The 6476-nt window shown below is 46.5% G+C and overlaps 1 long non-coding RNA gene across 1 annotated transcript in view; it reads right to left on the reverse strand.

The window, feature by feature from the left end:
• The window catches only part of LOC109313711, a 101565-nt gene extending 95454 nt beyond the window's left edge, over positions 1 to 6111 (reverse strand). The window contains exon 1 of the long non-coding RNA XR_002102126.1: positions 5637 to 6111. This is a non-coding gene — a long non-coding RNA (uncharacterized LOC109313711). The remainder of the gene's footprint in view (positions 1 to 5636) is intronic.
• Between the last annotated feature and the right edge of the window lie 365 nt (positions 6112 to 6476).

The following is a 6476-nucleotide window of genomic DNA, read 5'->3' on the forward strand; positions in this document are numbered from 1 at the left end:
TGCACCATGGTAAGGGTGGAGAGAACCCTGACTGGGAGGCCATTGCTAGAGAGCCAAGTGAGCTTAGATCCTATGTTATAGCCAGGAGGCTTACTATTGTGTTACAGCCGTTTGGCTTATGGTTCTGTTTTGCTACTGTTAGACCAGAGGACCAGGTGAGGCTATAAGGGGATGGAGGAGGCCTCGTTGAGGAGTGCCCCAGTAAAGTGGGGGTGCTCCCAGTGCTGGAGTGTGGTGCTACATTGTGAGGTGTACTACCCCAGCCCTGGGGAGGGGCACAGTGCCGGTGAGGGCACTGTAGTTGGGGTACAAGACCCTAGCCCTGAGAAGGGCAAAGAGGATTTTGGGGCCAGGCACGGCTAAAGCCACCTGAGCCCCACTGGCAAGGAGCACCAGTGAGAAGCCTGCAGGGACTTGTGTTAGGCTCCAAGGGGAGAGTCACGTGAAGAGAAGCCCAGGGTGGGTGCTACTAGAGAGACGAGCCCGGAGAGTGCAGAGAGAAGCCCCAGGAGCGGGTGCGTACTTGATGGAAGCCCCATGAGAGGGCAGGTACAGAGAGAAGCCCCGGTGAGGGCAAGTATTGAGCGAAGTCCCAGGAGGGGGCATATACTATTGATAGAAACCCCAGGAGGGGTGCGGACTGAGAGAGATCCCAGAGGGGCTCCCCAGTGGTGCGGACCCTGAAAGGTCAAAGGGGCCAGGTAAGGCTCAGGCCGCCTGAGCCCAACTAGGAATTGACAGAAACCCCAGTAGGGGTGCGGACGGGAAAGGGTCCCAGAGGGGCTCCACAGTGGTGGGGACTCCGAGGGGTCAAAGGGGCCAGGTAAGGCTCAGGCTGCCTGAGCCCAACTGCGAAGAGTACTGTCAGTAAGCCGGAGAGGGCTAATGGATAGAGGGGCACTGGGTACGTGACAAGCCCAGGGGTGCTGGGGAGGGCGTGGAAAAGAAAAGGACCTGATAATGTCTGGAAGAGCTGCGAGGCTTGGGGTGTGCTAAAGGGCAGGTAGGAGGCACGCATAGCCCTTAAGGCTGGGGTGGACCTAGTCACCTCATATGGAACGGGGGATAGTTTCAGCATAACACCGTGTACAAGGGGATCAAAGGCAGCCTCCCATAGAAACTTAGATATACCAACAAGACGTGGCGGGTGAGAAAAGAGGGTGCTGGATCGCCTACTTGACACGGTGGGGGGTGCTGGAGGGATCACGGCCGCCCCTAGGCCCCACTCCGTGACAGTCAAGATATGGTGCCAACCAAGAGACCAAAGGTCCCTTCCAGATGTTGTTCATTAAAAATCCTGCCATTGTTTCACATTGACCAATGCTGAAATTTCAGTGTTGTGAAACCACCCTGCATGTTACTTTAACACAAATTACTCTCTCCTTATATAGTGCTTCATGCATATCCTTTCACGGCATCTTATGAAGTGAATTTCATTCCAGGAAAGCTTGTGCTGTGTGCATGTATGTATGTGTAAACACATATACCCACTCCCCCAAACACTTTTAGTTACCCTATAAGGTGCAAATCTATCCTGCCTTCTATTTGAATAATTAGACATGATGCCCACAAAATGATAGGCCATGGTTATGCAGCTGGTGTGAAACAATGATTGCTGCCTGGTTTTGTTTACCTTATAACATGCTTGCTACAAGTGGCATGGGTTGCCTATATGTGTAACAAGCAGCAGATCAGGAAGGGAATGGGCTGCTTATACACATGCTTGGGGATGGGGGAGGGCATTTTAGAGTGGCTCCTGGACAACCACTCCAATTAAAATGCTTCACTGTCACATGTAGTAAGCCCCCACACATTTAAAACTGGCTGTGCAATGCTTTATTTGAACCTCATCCAATGAAGTTTAGATAAAGTATCCTGTGACCACTTTAAAATGTGCAGGGGCTTAATACGTGTGACACTAGCAATGTTGAAGTGTTCTAATTAGAATGCCAATGAGCACATGTATAGGCAGCCAGGGAACATAACAACTGATAAAACAGGGAGCAGAAAACAGCAATGGAACAGGCAGAGGAAGGGGATCAGAGTCTCAGGGAGGGTACAGGGCTTACATTGTGGCACCCTGACGAAAAGGCTGGTCCCCACTAATATTGAATACACCTACACTGTTACTTAGGCTGAGCATAAGCTCAAACCTGCTGACCAGCCTAACACTGAAAACCCTATATTCCATCCTTAGATGTGGTTCAGACTACCCCTGGAGTCAGATCCTGAAACCAGCCCTGCTCCCATCTACACATTGTTCAGAACCAGGCACTGCAAGCTACAGGGAGTTGGCAAGCAACAATACTACAAATCCCTGCTTTTAACTTTAGCACCCCGCTTCCTCTCTTTCCTGCCTGTAATATCAACCAATCACAGGAGACACAAGTAGTGGGTAAGGCCCTAGACCAGAAAGCACAAAGTGTAGTGGTTGCAAGGTAACTTGTACATTGGGGGAGGGGAAGGTCAAGCAACTGGCTTGAGTGAGCTAAAGAGGACTCTAAATAGCAGCATACACATACACTTCATTTTCTTGCTCTCTTCTTTTAATGTATCCATATGTTGGCTCTTGTCTTAATTATACACTTTTTCATGATGGGTGAACTTTTTTTGGTCTTTGTTTGTACCATGCCCAGAATGACAAGACCCTAATCCACAACTGTGGCCCCTACATGCTGCCACCATACAAATAAATAACAACATAATAAGGAACATAATGCACATTTTCTGCAATGCCTCCAATAAAATTTTTAATAAACACCTTTTTTCCTTTTGAAACTGCATTTGCCAGAATCAATTATTTAATAAACACATTTTAATACAGTAATTATTTTCTAACTTTGTGGAACAGCTTGAGTTTTCCAACTCTGTACATTCAGACATGTAAGCAAAGGTACTGAGGGATTAAAGAGATTTATTTTACAAAGTTTTGCCTGGGTGAGTAATCCTTATTCATACAAGTAGTCCATTTTATGGATTACTTTGTAGATGAATATAGAATACAACTGGTATAATTAATGAGGCAGAATAGTGGGGAGCACTGGGGTATTGTGTAGGGCACTGCTAGTACTGTTTCCATTATGCAGTTTCAAGAGCCAGCTCTACTGGCCCAACCCAAGCCCTATGAAGTCTGTTGGAATTTTCCCTTGACATTAAAGGGAGCTGGACTGCCCAGTAAAATGCCACCTTTCCCAATAGCTAAATTCCAGTAATAGTTTTAAAAGAGGGGTATGTAGAAGGTAGCCTTGGACTGGTTGGAAGTGTCTTCCCACCTTGAATGCAGTTTTTAATTTTATCTCTAAGGGCCTGATGGGGTTGTTTACACTACTGTTTTTCATCCTAAATTTAAAAGATTTAACTAATTTAAGCCCTTAGGTTCTTCCAATCTCTTTTTATTCGAGTGAAAATTCTAAACTCTTTTTGGAGCTCTGATCTTTCAGTGAAGCCAAGGTGAGCAAAACTGCTGAAGAGAGCTGTAGTCAGGAAGAACTACTGCACTTATCATTTATGACTGGCCAAATCATGTCTAAATTAAATTCATTTTATCCAAGTACAGTGCTAGCATATGGTTGTATCTTTAAAAGATTTATGTTGATATTCATACTGACTTCACTTTCTATAAGAGGGTATATTAGTCAGAGCAGAGTCACTAGCCAACAACAAAATATCTACCAAGGTTGGCAAAATAAAGTAGTATTGTGTAAATGAAGAAACTGAATGATCTAGGGTTTTCTGTATTTAAAAAATTAAAGCAAGTTGAACACCAACAACATATGTACAAGATTTAACTGAAGCTAGGGGCTCATAAAAACAAATGTGGCAGTTTCTCAAAGACGGCAGAATCACAACTATATAACCCGTTCTGCAAACATAAAAGGAAATTTGCCACGGGACTAGGCAAACTGTTTCACAGGTCTGAACATTTTCCCATTCTAAGGAACTGAGAAATCTATTCTACAATACGTTTTGTGTTCTCCTGACTGCACTAAGACGTAATTTCACAGATGTATTCATATGTGCACTGCTTTCTCAAACAAAATAAAAACTCAAGGTGCAACACAGCACTTGAATTAGAGTAGTGACACAGAAACCAGTGGCACTGTTAAGTTGCAGGCAAATACAGAAGCCAGTGCATGCTCAACAAAAGTTCAGAAATACAAAGCAGAAAACATTGTACTGAGGAAGGACATGTTACCAAGGCAAAATGGGATTTTGTTTGTTTTCCTGGGGGGGAGAGGGGAAAGACTGTTTGTTTAAATTGCCTCCATTCTAAAACACCATGGAAACTTTCATCTCTGTCATAGACAACTGTCAAAATTAAGCAAAAAATAAAGTGTAATATTACACTCTTATAAATGATCTTTTTTGGAGTGCAATACTGTCCTAATTTTGCACTGGAACCTAGGCATTAGGCAGAACTTGAATCTCTCTGAAAGAAGAGTGTACATCTTGTGCCAGGCTGACATGATTCATGAACATCATAAAGTTTTCCAACATCTATTTGCTGAATATTTTTATCCATGTTCAGGTTAAATAATATAGTGTGGTTAAAATCTAGAAAAATTTAGACCTCAGTACCTGGGAAAGTTATTTTCCCAAAAGCAACAGAAGGTGTCACTGCTAACTGAAATTGAATGACTGGATTCTGTAAGTGGAAAATGCTGCCCTTGTCTTAGAAGGATTTAAAAGTTATTCAAGAAAGGAGAAAATGGTTTTCCCCTTTTTTCACTATTCACCAAGCCCAAACATTAAAAAAATGAATTAAAAGATGGAAAAATCTGCATTATGTGATCTAAATTCTCTCCCTGCTTACCTAGAACCTCTTGTGTCCAAGTGGATTACACCTATCCCCAGGGGTAAGCAGCAAATTTCTAGAGATCATGCAACAAGGAATGGAAAAGCAGAACCAAGGAAAGAGGAAATATAAATGGAAGAATAGGAAGAAAAAGAAAACCAAAAAACCCAGAAACAATTAAGCTCTCTCAGTTCAAGGGAGACAAACTTGCTTGACCCTCTGGGTCAGATTTGGACCCGCCTCCAGCAGTGGGGTGAGCATGGATGTTAACTGCGATGGGTGCCCTGGCTGCTGTCAGCTCAGGGAGCCACACGGGTTTCTCTTGCCCTGCCACTGCCAAAACAAGTCCCAACAGCACTGTGTACCCTGAGATTCAGTGGCAGGGTGTATAGCAGCAGTGGTAACCTGCAACTCCCTGAGCTGCTGCATTAACTCTGGAAGCTCTGGGGATTAATGCCAAAGCTGGTTGCCCCACCCCTAAATGCCTGGCCCTTGCAAGCTCAGTGGGCCAGATGACACGACTTCATAGGCTGGATCAGGCCCAGGGCTGTATAGTTGACACCCCTGTCGTCAGTGGTTGGAGAAGTTACTGTGCGATTGTATGGTACTGACAGAAAAGATGACTTTGTATTATCCATAACATAGAAGTGTAGGCACGCACAACAGTATAATGAACTTAAAAAAAAAAAGGGCACGCAACCCAAAAGGCTTGTGAACCACTGCTTTATACGCTATTATTGCCTGCAGCTGAATCCCCTCAGGCTGTAACTGTACCTGATTTCACAAAACAAAGCAGACCATGATTTGGATGAGTGCCATCCAAGGAGGCCCAGCAACTCACTGGGAAGCCAGTTTAGAGACTTAATGGCTGGTTTTCCTCCCTCCAAATCTACACTGAATCAAGGCCCAGGCTTGAGTAGGCTGCGGTGATGCCGGCGGCGACGATGCCGTTTTCAACATCAGATGCAAAACAGAGCTCCTGCCGAGCTCTGGCCACCACAACTCCCTGGAGGAGAGCTTCTATTTTGGATAATGACTTTCTGCCCATCTAAATTTATCCCACTGCTTCTCCGAGAGAGGCTAAGTCTCCGCTCCCTGTCCTAGTTGGCTCAGTAGCATTGCTAGTCTAAGACGAAAAGCCTCCAGGTTGCAGGCCAGAGGGGGCTGCATCTAGTAAGGGACCAGGTGAGACGTCTCTGTACACACATTCAGCCCTTGCCGTAGGGGGTGGCCCCTGGCAAAGGAAAGCCAGCGATGGGTGACACAGAGGTGAGCTCCCAGCACTTGGGCCACTTCCACAGCTGGAGGAAACCTCTACCCACCCCCACTGGGGCCAGGGCATCTGCTGGCAAGGAAGGCTGAGTCTGGGCAATACTATGGTCACCTATGGTCCCTCAGCTCTGGGCCCCTGCTGCTCCTGCTCGGAGCCCGCAAGCCTGGGAGTCTGGGTCACTTCCTGTGTGGGACCCCCCAACCCCTTCCCTCCTCTCCTCCTACAGGCAACTCTGGTCCTTTGAGTGATCCAGCGGGTGCCTGGCCTGGCTGCAGCAACCCAGGGAGGGCGTGCTCCCGAGGGGGCTCCGGGTGGTGGAGCAGCCGGAGAGGGGTCCAAAGCAGGGGACAGGAAGGAGCCAGGGGGACTCGGGGTGGGGGAGCAGTCAAGGGGGCCTTGGAGGGGGCT

This window comes from Crocodylus porosus, unplaced genomic scaffold (genome assembly GCF_001723895.1).
Source record: "Crocodylus porosus isolate Cpor-Errol unplaced genomic scaffold, CroPor_comp1, whole genome shotgun sequence".
NCBI lineage: Eukaryota > Metazoa > Chordata > Crocodylia > Crocodylidae > Crocodylus > Crocodylus porosus.